Source organism: Monodelphis domestica, chromosome 3 (genome assembly GCF_027887165.1).
Source record: "Monodelphis domestica isolate mMonDom1 chromosome 3, mMonDom1.pri, whole genome shotgun sequence".
Classification (NCBI taxonomy): Eukaryota; Metazoa; Chordata; class Mammalia; order Didelphimorphia; family Didelphidae; genus Monodelphis; species Monodelphis domestica.
The window spans coordinates 517,483,631-517,491,003 of NC_077229.1; the positions used below are offsets into that span (position 1 = coordinate 517,483,631).

At 35.1% G+C, this 7,373-nt stretch overlaps 1 pseudogene; it reads left to right on the forward strand.

Annotated features, from left to right (window-relative positions):
* The first annotated feature begins 6,903 nt into the window (after positions 1 to 6,903).
* LOC130458658 (U2 spliceosomal RNA) lies at positions 6,904 to 7,037 on the forward strand (annotated as a pseudogene).
* The last annotated feature ends 336 nt before the right edge of the window (positions 7,038 to 7,373 follow it).

The window sequence follows — 7,373 nt, forward strand, 5'->3', positions numbered from 1 at the left end:
GTGAAGTAGGCGTCAGGGTCAAGACATATCATTTAACTAAAGATACACTTGTGTGCTTGAAGAAAAAGGAAAGCATCCTGAAAACAGGAAGTCAAAATAGTAGAAATTCCTGGGTAGCCATTGGGGTTCAGCTGAGGCAAAGGCGTTCTTGAATATCATTCAGAAGCCTGCAGTTGATGAACCCAACAATCTGTGCCAACTCTACAGCTGCGATTTTTGAATGTCAAATAGGTGGAGAAATAAATGCTACGGTAGGGGAAAGAGAGTGCTAGGGATTATTCAGGCAAAATAGCACACCCCAAAGAACCCCCCATAATTTGTCCGAAAGATTAGGTAATTGTGGGAAGATAATGTGAAGTCATAAAATATCAGAATAATTTTCTCAATCCTTCACCACACTTTGCCTTCCCAGGTGTGGACTTGATCTCAGGTTCTGTGTATACTAAGGAATGGTAGAGTAAGTCTAGGCTTGCATGTATGCAAATTGTTTGGCTCATTTAAATGTCTAAACATACCACCAGTTTTATTTAGAGAAAATTCCGATTTAAGAAAAAGACAGCATCATTCAAATACCCTTTGCCTGAAATCATGAACAATTGAGGCCGGTTGTACGGAGTTTGGTCTTAATTGTCTGAATAATTTATGGATGTCAACCCAGACTTAATGCCCCTTGCTTTCAAAATCATAGATGTGATATGAAAAATTATAGTCCTTCTTAAAGGAACCGTAACATTAGAGGTGACATTTCTGTGCATCTGTAGATAAGTGTCTTTTCCCTCTGCCCTCTATTCCCTGTGTGACTTTATGTGATGTTCCAATCTTGGGGTAGAACTGGAGAGTGTATGACAGGAGGGTCAGGGGACTCTTCGCTTTCACTCTGAGTCTTCCTCCAGTGCCATCTGCAATCAGATTGTTAGCATGTCAGTTCAATCTGTCAAAATCCCCTGAGTGCTGCTCAGTCAGCCAAGAGGAAATACCTTGTGTATTGGCTGTGGATGTCCCTTAACAACACCCAGTCACTCAGTCATGCAGCCTAAATGGGGCAGCGACAGCACCTTCACACCAGTGTATGTTAACTGGCTTTCCATCGATGTGTCCTGACCTCATAAGAAGACACAGCAGAAGGGCCAGGGTGAAGAGCAGAGGAAGGCTTCATTGTTACGAGCCATCTCTGGTCGGTTAAAAATGGCAGCTTCTTTGGCTCCAGTCACTCAGAAACAAATGTAATAAAGCCATCTTCGGTCCAGTGAAGGAGTGGAACATTTCCTTTATGCAGTGAGGGAATGCAGCCACTAGATGACACCAAGAGATAGTTTCTACTTGTCTGATTTATATTCCTTATTCAGCTGTCGGTTCTAAAGGTGACACTCTTGCTGGGATTGTAATTAAGATTACAGAGGTAAGCAAATTAAGTGATCTGGCAAGTATTAAGAGTTACCTTGCTTTAATATTACCAATTACTGTCCCAGAGTGCAAAAAGCCTGGAATTTGTGATCATTTGGACAGTGGGCCTTAAACATTACCATTTTTCCCCTGCTGGGTGTACCTTTAATTAGATCTTACAGAGGCATCATTCATGTCACCGTTGGAAAAGGGTTTGTTGGCACTTCCGTCACTGAACCACCTTTTTCAGGGGCTCATCATTCAACTGTAAAATATATCTCCTGCTTAAACTTGGTCTACTATGCCTCAGCAATGAATGAGAATTCTTTTACCTGGTTGCAAACAAAAGCTTTATCTAGTTCTTTAATCCCAGAAATGCAAAAGGAATTGGAAGAATTCATAAATAGGAACTTCCAAATGAAAAACACTTGGGCATATAGCAAAACAAAATAAATAAACACTCTGAAATTTGGTTTCTGGGGACGGTATTTTGGACTAACTTTCTCAAAGACTACTGCAATCTTTAACAGGATTCTCTTTTTCTATAATTTATTCTTTTAATGACTCGGTGGATCAACTGTCTTCACCTCTTAGGTTCCAGAATCAGCAGGTGTTCAAACTCCAGAACTTCCTATATACTATGCCCAGAAAGCTGGAAGAAGTCTAACATTGCTTTACAAACATAATAATATAAACCCTTGAGATTTAGTGAGTTTAAGATGCTGGAGTGTTTTCTCTTTAGAAAATATCGACCTGATTCTTACTCAATATTTTATTATTTTTTTAATTGGGAACATCCTTCAAATATTAACACAATTTTTAAAACTTTCTGAGACATTAAATTTTAGATAACATTAGCTTAAAAGATATGTGGCTATGGATTAACGTGTGTAAATAACAAATTGTAACGTCCTAGACCAACAGAGTCACACTTAAGGTAATGTAGATGTTTAAAAATCTAGTGACAATACTGTGATGTCCCCAAACTGAAATGGCAAAGAATACACTACATGTTTCCATAGAACTTTTGTCAACGGTGGCAGCTGATGGCATTTTGGGTTTTTATGATACTTAACAAAAGTACAACAATATTTATTATTCATGCAAAAACACTGGAGTCACGTTCTAAAAGTTCAAGTTCTATACATTTAGGATTTTATTTTTTTTTTTGAATGGGCAAATTTGAAGATCAATACAAATTAACTATTTATTTTTATTTGAAATATCTGGAACCAAAGGCAGACACTGAGCATTTTCTTTTGTCTAAAGGAACAGACATTACCTTTATTATTTATAATATAAAATGATTGGATCTGTGAATTATTTTATTAATAGCTCCTCATATGTTCTTAGGTAAACATATGAAGCAAATAGCTCAGAAAATACAAAACTTACATTTAAGGGGTGTGTCCATAATCTGCATATATAATCCCAATTGTTGAGATATATAAGTAGAAAGAGGTCACTAAGAGTGATGCAAAAACTGCCCTCCTTACATTTTGCTGACCTATCTTTTCTGCTCTAATGAATGATACTTATTCCAGATTTATAAGGAGGTCTGACTTGCCTCAGATGAATTTGTGTACATACATTATATGTGTATATGTCTGTATATTTATATGTATGCAAGTTATGCATAAGTATATACACATACATATAAACATTCATGCATATAAATTGCATAGTTCCTATGTTTACACATGCAGCTATAGATCAGTTCAAACAAGCAATAAATATTTAATAAATGCTTATTTTCTATCAGTGACTCAGTGCATACCAAAAAAAAAAGTCAAAGGACAGTCCTTGTCCTCAGGGAGAATACAATTTATTAGGGAAGATAATATGGAAATACACATATACAAAGCAAAGTATATACAGTAGAAAGAGGGGGAAAGCTCTAGAATTAAGATAAATTTGGAAAAAGTTTCTTGGAGATGGTGGAAATTTAGTTTGGATTCAAAGAAAATCAGTAGTTGGAGGAGAATGGATAGAAAGTTCCATGGATGGATAACAACAAAAGAAAATCTCCAGAGCTGAGAAATGGAGCGTTTCATTGCTGGACAGCAGGAAGCTGGTGTCATGTGTAGAGGAGTGTGGTATGAGAAGACTGGAAAGGTAGGAAGGAGATGCATAATGAAGAGCTTTGAATGTCAAACAGAGCATCTTGCATTTGATCCTACAGGTAATGGGAAGGCACTGGAGTTCTTGAGAAGGTTGGGAAAGGAGAGATGGCACTGTAACATGATCAGAGTGGCACTTTAAGAAAATTACTCTAGTAGCTAAATGGAAGATGGATTGAATTGAGGAGATTTGAGGCAGGCAAACCAGGTGTGTGTGTGTGTGTGTGTGTGTGTGTGTGTGTGTGTGTGTGTGTGTGTGTGTAGTGTGTGCACACAGGGCATTTATTATTGTTGTTCAGTCATTGTTTAGTTGTATCCAGCTCTTTGAGGGATCATAACAAGCCAATGGTGTCCATAAGGTTTTCTTGGCAAAGATACTGGAGCGATTTGCCATTATCTTCTCCAAGATAATAAAGCAAACTGGTTAGATGACTTGCACAGGGTCATACAACTAGTCAACTAGTCAATGAAGCTGAATTTGAACTCTGGCCTTCCTGAAGCCAGGACAGCTCTCTTTACGCTGAGCTAGCTCTCTCTCCCCCTCTCTCTCCTTGCTCTTTCCTTAAATATGCATACATACACACACATATATGTAAATACAAATATGTCTATATACACATGGATGTTAAAGTATGAGACGTAGTAGTCAGTTTCAGAGTACTTTCAAGTCCTAATTGTGTGATCATAGGGAACTCAGAAATTTTCTATTCATACACAGTATGATTATATAGAGATGTATACACACATGTATTTATATGTTCCTCTAAATCAATGATTATATACATACATGTATACATATCTATATATGTGATGTATGCACATGCACACATTTTATATACAAATCATTTCAACACTATAAATAATATGACATTATCAAATGATATATATGAATCTATATAAAATTATATTTATTAGATACTATAGAACAATTCATTTATGTAATATTACAATTATGAGATGAACTGATATTTTAACTCTTTTCTTTTGTACTCAAAATTCACTGATCAGCAGAAGATGTTCTCTTCTAAATTCCCATTAATAGCAGTTAAATATCGGCATTAAGGGCAAAAAATAGCACTGACTTTCTCCAATTCAGGGAACAATTGTCTGCATCATAGACAGAATGTCAGCCTTGATTTGGAGTTTCTCATTTTTCCTGCATTCTTCTGTGTGGGCCACATATCTCGCAATCCCTCTCATTTTAGTTTTCTTGGCATTTGTTTGTATTTAGGAAAAACTTTGAATTATTAATTTCCTAGACTCTGACATGAGAGCTAACAGAAACAGGTTAAAAATGATGTTGTTGTCTAATTTCTTTTTCAATTTTTTGATGGAGATATTTTCTTTATTTTTTCCCTCCATTTACAGGTGCAGAATTAAAGAACACGTTCGCTCACTATATTATTGATGCACTTAAGTGGAGTGTTCCAAAGCATGTAATTACCGTGTAGGCTTATGGCCCTGAAGTAGCTGGGGATAGCGGTGCTGCATATCCATGATTTGAAGGACATACAGTGATGATTATAGAGGCAGTACTCTACATCCATTCCAGCCCTTTTGTGTTTAGCTGGTTGTCATGGCAAATAATTGGATAGAATTTAAGCCACTTTCTTCCAAGTGGGAAATTCATAATTTTACCCTTCACCTAATTTTGTACATACTTTTTAAAGAATCTTAAAGTTTCTACAGCAATGACGTAGAGGTGTGTGGGAAAAAAAAACGCATATAGTAGCAGCACAGAAATTGGACTTTTATCTATTTCTTTGGCTGGAAGAAAGTCAATTTGTAATCGCTCTAGTTTGTTCCATTTTATTTTATTTAGAAAGAGTTTGCACATGTTATTCGAGAAGAGTCCAGGTCTGTTCACTACTATACTTTTGGGCAAGAATGATTAAAGAAGGGAGAAAAAAAAATACAAGGTTTCTAACCTATAACCCCTAATACAAACTTATTATTGAGGCATATGCTCAACTCCAATAGACTAGGTTGAATGAAGTTCTTTTGAACACTCAAGAGAAAGAAAAGGACCGATACACTTGTCAGGGCTAAACAATATCATATCAGGTATTTACTGTATGTAGTTCTTAAAGTTGAAGGGAAATGATTTGCCCCAGGGTATAAATAAATTAAATTGAACTCATAAAGCCCTCTCCATCTTCAGCCCACACGCCCTGGTTCTCTCCTAGATACTGTGAATGTGGATACCAAATAAGAATGAATCCCTGACCTCAAGAAGCTTATAATCTACTACAGAACTTTCTAGCTGATAGGACTTATGCATAGTGGCTTAAACGTAGAAGGGACTTCATCTAATTTGATACTTCTGCTTTGCAGATGAGGAAACTAAAGACCAGGGAGGTGAAATGATGCCATGTAGAATATCATGTAGAAGTATGAAAAGGTACATAATGTGTGTGATTATAAATTTGAGGTCCAAATTCTCTTCCTTTCTCTTCTCCACCTTCACTGAAAAGACAGACAATTTGATTCAAGTTAAATCTGCAATCATGCAAAACATATTTTCACATTAGTCATAATGTGAAAGGAAAGATAGACCACAAGAAAAAAAAAAGAGAGCAGACAAGGAGAACAGAAAAATAAAATAAAATTATGCTTCAATCGGTCCTCAAGTTTTTCTTTCTCTAGAGAGGGATAGCATTTTTAATCATAAGCCCTTTGTGATGGTTTTAGGTAATTGTATTGATGAGAATAACTAAGTTATTATTCACAGCTAATCATTACACAATATCACGATTAATGTATGCAATGTTTTTTCTAGTTCTGCTTTCTTCACTTTGTATCAGTTCATGTAAATGGATTTTTTTGAAAACACATCATCATTTCTTATATAACTTTTTATATATATATATAATTTATATATATATATATATAATTTATATATAATTTATATATAACTTCTTTATATATAAACAATAATATTTCCTCACAATAATACACTACAACTTTTTCAACCATTCTCCAAATAATGAACATCACCTCACCTTCCAATTCTTTGTGCCCTCAAGTTTGTTATCAATGATTTTATTTTTTTGCATACGTAGGTGGTTTTCTTTTTTTATTTTTCTACACAGAACTAATAGTTATATTGGTGAGTCAACGGATATTCAGTTTAAAAACAGTTTCAAATTCCTTTTCAGAAGGGTTGGGTCAGTTCACAACTACATTAATATCCCACTTTCTCCAGCCCCTTCCTACATTTGTCATTTTCCTTTTTTTACCATATTAGCCATTACGATAGGCATGAGGCAATACTGTAGAGTTATTTTTATTTGGATTTCTCTAATCAATAGTGATTCAGAAATTTTAAAAATATGCTTGTAGATAGCTTTGATTTCTTCATCTGAAAACTGTTCATATTCTTTGACTTTATCAATTGGGGATCACTTCTCAGCCTTTTGGCTAAGATCAAGTGTAGTATCAATTGGGGAAAGAGTTGCATTCTTATAAATTTAATTAAATACATGTTTGAAAAGTGAGGCCTTTATGAATGTCCTTGCTTTAAAAATATCCTTTCTGCTTCCCTTCTTTGCATTGATTTTATTTCTGGAATTTAAAAAAATTATCTCTTTTATATTCTATAATTCTTTATATCTCTTAATTGGTCCAAAATTCTTTCCTTATGCATATATGTGACAGGGAAGTGTTTCCATTCTCCCCTAATTTGGTTATGGTCTCAACCTTTATGTGTAAGTCAGGTACCAATTTTGACTTTATCTTGGCTTACAGTTTGAGATGTTGATCTAGATCTATTTCTTGACATACTGCTTTCCAAATCTCCACAAGAAATTTTTGTCAAATAGTAAGTTCTTCTCTCAAAAGCTTTGATCTTTGAGTTTTTCCAAACACTAG